The 4,971-nt window shown below is 40.3% G+C and overlaps 1 long non-coding RNA gene across 1 annotated transcript; it reads left to right on the top strand.

Annotated features, from left to right (window-relative positions):
- The first annotated feature begins 1,900 nt into the window (after positions 1-1,900).
- On the top strand, positions 1,901-3,799 carry LOC135464955 (uncharacterized). The gene is made up of 3 exons (XR_010443693.1): positions 1,901-2,022; positions 2,158-2,307; positions 3,469-3,799. It is a non-coding gene; the product is annotated as an uncharacterized LOC135464955 (long non-coding RNA).
- Positions 3,800-4,971: the final 1,172 nt, after the last annotated feature.

Raw genomic sequence — 4,971 nt, forward strand, 5'->3', positions numbered from 1 at the left:
AAACAAAAGGGAGAGAAAATCATTTAGAAACTCGAGCTTAAACATTACAAATTATAATCTATATACGATGAACAACACATGCACACCAGTGTAACTATATGCATACGGCACCTATATTTTAAATATTTTCGTGATTATATTTAACAAGTTATTATTATATTCTACATTATTACATCAGTGTGTATCATTTTCCTATACAGTTACATTTATTTTAAACTTTAAATTTAATGTCTTTAAATGGTACGTACCCTGCCTGTGGAGCACTGCTCGTTGATGCCACGGGTGATTTGCCAAATCTTTGCTTGGCCCAGTCATGCAGTCCACCAGGTTTGATATGACGAGATAAGTTTCCTCGGTGGACGCACTCAACACCGTCTGCCAGGTTCACAATGCCATTAAACGCTGCACCTTTCACATTTCGCCTTGCCGCCTCTGCCCTGATAGCTGCCAAGTTGTCCGCACATATTTTGCACTGCAGTTTAGTGATATTACCATCACTGTCAGTTGCCAAAACTCTGAACTCTTCCTTGAAAGGCCACTTTTCGAAGGTTTTTTTGATGGACAGTCTCTGGCTTTTTGGTAGCCATCAAAACATATTTATACACAAATAACGATTAAAATCTAAGCAATATTCGTCAGCTCCTCAAAAGATTCTGCTCGACGTAGCGCCAATATTCCGCTCTGGACTGTGACAAACATCTACAGCGCGGCGCCTCTGTCAATATTCTAATTAGCAGTTAAAACGATTGGCTATTATTTCTGGCGACCGTTGACCCAACGGTGGAATGCCATGGACTTTAACCTTGTTTTGATTACCTGTTTTGCGATCGAGTAAACGGACACATGTACACATATATTGCATTCTATTAATACATACATGTACATTGTCTTTCCAGCAGAACCGATATCAATAGAATAAGAGATGGACAGATATGAATATGAAGACAAAAACTTAGCTGGCATTGTTTTAATCGCCTGAAAGAGACGCGGCACCAGATTTCTAGACAGCAGCAGAACAAGGGACCTTTGAGTTTAGGTTTGCAAGCCAATTCAAGCAAAATAATCCATGCAATGCATTTTAAGATTGGCCTTGTGATATATGATACAAGTACGTATTCTCTTCAAAGTTTTCATTGACAGTTATGAAATTCCTAGATCGAAGTACAACAGACGCGTATTGGAACAACCTCACCACCCCTTTAGTTTCCAATAATTGGAATCGTCCAGATCACAGCATATGCATGCCTGTCAGTGTTGTTGGACCCTAAACTTCTGGTTGGTAAAGATACGTGGGTATCAGTGAACGTTAAACTACACCTTCTGTGCGCCGCGCTTGGACAGTGACCCAATTAACTGTTTTATTTTTGTGATGACCAAATGTCTTTTGCGTCCTGACCCACGGCTCATAGCGCATGCATACATTTCCCTTCGCGCCGCACTGCGACAAGCTCCCCTTTGACTGAGCGGTTTGCATTTTCGGCAGCGGCAGACACTACGTACACGTTCACTCCTAATCTGCCGAAATTATTTATCGGTCCCCTGTGGCTTTTATGGTAACCGACGTTTCGGTCCCCCTTTTTTCGAATGAGGTGATCGACACGTGATCGGTCGGTTCGATCTCCTCTTATGTCGAGGGCTGACCTGTAAGCTGGCAAGCCGTCATGTAAGTGAACAATTCTTAAGTATGCTATAAACAAGAAATCAACCAACGGGAGATCACCAGTTGTGTGGACTAATAATAATTATGTAACCACAGTAGTGTATTTTTTAGCTCAAACATTTTACAATATTGAACTAATAAAACTGTGTACACATTCGACTGGAGTTTATGTGTAAAAACTGAAAAAAGGATAATGCTTTTATCATTTAACAGAGTAATCCTGGCTACTCTCCACTTTAATGAGAACAGCGGCAGAGAAAGAGCTTATAAGAGAAGCGGAGAGAAACAGCTCACTGTGTACTTCTCCCAGGCTAAAAAAGGAGAGCCCTCAGTTAGATGGGAAAGAGTAGCCTCAACATATGGTGAGTAATACAGTGACTGCATGTTGGTACAGCTTTTGCCTGTGCTCATATGAGATTGACTACAGTTTCTCTATTTTTAATTAGGCAATTCTTATGTAATAAGATGTAGTAAATTCCTGTTCTTATCTTTTGCAGGTTATGGGCACCGCCTTATGTCGGCCGTTGTTGAAGGTATAACTGGCAATGCTGACGAGCTAGCTAGGAGCCTACAGCACCTTAATGTACCGCCACCTTTGTCATCAGCAATGGAAGACGTAGATCGAGAAATGGCACGGTAAAAATTTGGTACATACCATCGCTATGGTCAAATAGATTTATAGACAATTTGCTTTCCTGGTGCTGGTCCTTTCTCCTCTGCTTTTGCTTTTATGTGGTTGAGGGCAAGCTTATTTGTATGATTATAATATATATGCACCTGATCAAAGGTTTGATCATGCAAGAATGAGAATCTGTATGTGCTGTAAGATTTTCTGCCCAAATCGCTTTTTTCTTGTATGAAAAAAATTATGATGTTGCTGATGTTTAGATTTTATGTTAATTGTAAATGTATGTAAATGTATTTGATTTATTATGCAAGGAATAAAAGTGTGTATTGCACTCGGGCATGGATATCCTTACATAGACTGTTGACTCAATAGGTCATTTAGCATCTTGAGAAGACCATGTAAATTATACATTGTAAAACAATACATTTTGTTTGGCTGTATTGAACTTTATGTTGGGCTTGCATAGTTGCGTGAAACTTTGTACCTTGTTGATTTATGTTTGGCTTAATTGTATATGTATATGGTAAATTAACCTTCAATTGTAATGGTTCTCTGTTCTGCTTTGCTTATATAGGTAAAACTCTGCTTCTCTGTTTCCTATTAGACTGAAATAAATAGGTGTTGGTCTCTGGTTTAGTTGGATGTTAACGGATAGATGCTTATCCTTCATGCTGTAGTGTTCGTGCTGCATGACAAAGCACGAGGTCAACTAGACTCGAGAACATCAAATTTTCACGATTTATTCCATGTTCATGGGGCCTTGGCGACACTTAATTGTGTATTAGCATATCCGTATAACAATAAGCGGTCATGCTGCTAAGGGGCACAACTTGATGTACATACACACCTGGCTGGGATTAAAATCCAGCCTCAGTCAAAGTATTGTCATGATTCTCTTGCACTCACTGTTCATGGGACATTGGTGGCTAAGCAGTTGACCACTTTGTAAATATGCAAACCTAATGATACCCTCGCTTAAAATCACTGGACTTTTACCACTCCTTAGTAGGTGGTGGAATAGCGACTAACACTTGCCAGAGGTTTGGTTCTCTTTGGGTTCTGAACGGGTCATGGCCGCGTGGCTAAGGCACACGCCTTTAGCTGAATGGAGGCAAGAGGCTCTGGCTCAAATCCAGCCTGTCTGATAATTGTCATAATCCATAATACATTTTTCACACAGTTCATGGGGCCTTGGTGGCTAAGTAATTGAAGGCGCTTGCAGATCTGCTAAAGCTGGCTTTTCACCACTACAATACCCCTTTGTTGAAACTGGATATATGTATGATAATGTCATATGAAAGAGTGGCCAGCACTCACCAAAGTTTGGTGATTCCCTCCGGGTACTCCGGCTTCCTCATGTGAGCACTGTTGTTGAAGTGAAACCTTCGTGGCCGAGCGGTTAGCGTGCATTGTACGATAACCGCTGTAGCATCGCACCAATGAGGTTGTGAGTTCAAATCCAGCTGCCATTGGCTTTGTCTCCAGATTTACGAGCGAAGGTTTTCCAGCAACCTACTGAAGGTCCTGGCTCCCGCCCCCCCCCCCCCCCCCCCCCCCGGGCACAGCCCGGTTTCCTTCAACACTTATGCTGGCACGGCGTCATGTGAGTGAAATAATCTTGAGCCCGGCGTAAAACTCCAATCAAACAAACACACCAGTATAGGACTGTAAAGCAATCCTCTCGTAATCGGGAGTTGCAGGTTCAATTCTGGGTTAGATTATACTTAAAAACTAAGCTGATTGTGTCCTGAAGTAGCACTCGGTATACAAGGGTTTATACATTATCTGTTTGGTCTTGTGTCTTCGGTGTGAAACTCTGATAACGAGAGTACACTAGCGTGTAGTGGTATGAACTCACCCTTAAAGATGGAGATACTGGTATCGTTATATAGCAGAAATACCGCTTAGCAGACCATACAAGAACTCACTTAATCAGTTCATAACAAGTCTACAACACTTTATTTAATAGGTAAGCTTAGCTATGGATCCTAAAACCTCTGAGTTCCTGTGTTCTAGGGGAAAATGAGAGATGTCCATACAGGTATGCATTATTACCTCAATGCGAAGCCAAGGTAAAAGCTTCAGAAATATTGCCAGTTAGCAGAATATTTGTTACCAATCCCATGCTTAGTTAAATCCATGTATCAAAACAATATTAAATCCATCCAGTAGTATGATGTTATGGTTTCAGAATTAAAAATTCAGTTTCCTCAAAATGTTCAGAGTGTGACATCACTCGTTTTTCCCGTTGAGTCTTCATTTGTATAAGTCTTATTTTCTGTTCTTGTTAAAGCTAATAAACTGTTGTAAAATAAAATCTGCTGGTTTAGGTTACTTTTTTGTGCGGCTAAACTGTCGTGTATTTCGAACAAGCCATCTCTTTATAATACAGACAGTTTGGGTCGTAACAATACTTTAATTAATTTCGTAAATTAGAAAGACAATAGTTTTCTTGATAGTCACCAGAACTGAAAAAAACAAGTCAACCTGCTCACTCCAAACAAACCAAAATAAATACAAAAAGCTGTTTTATTTTTATAAAAAATTCATGATTTTTTTTTAACGTTCCACTTTGACTTGTGTGCTGTCCTGTATTTCTTTGACCATAATGCTGTGTTCAGTGCAATGTTAAACACTGATCAAACTACCTGGGACTACGATGACGAGAACTTCGGCAGGGATA

Source organism: Liolophura sinensis, chromosome 4 (assembly GCF_032854445.1).
Source record: "Liolophura sinensis isolate JHLJ2023 chromosome 4, CUHK_Ljap_v2, whole genome shotgun sequence".
NCBI lineage: Eukaryota > Metazoa > Mollusca > Polyplacophora > Chitonida > Chitonidae > Liolophura > Liolophura sinensis.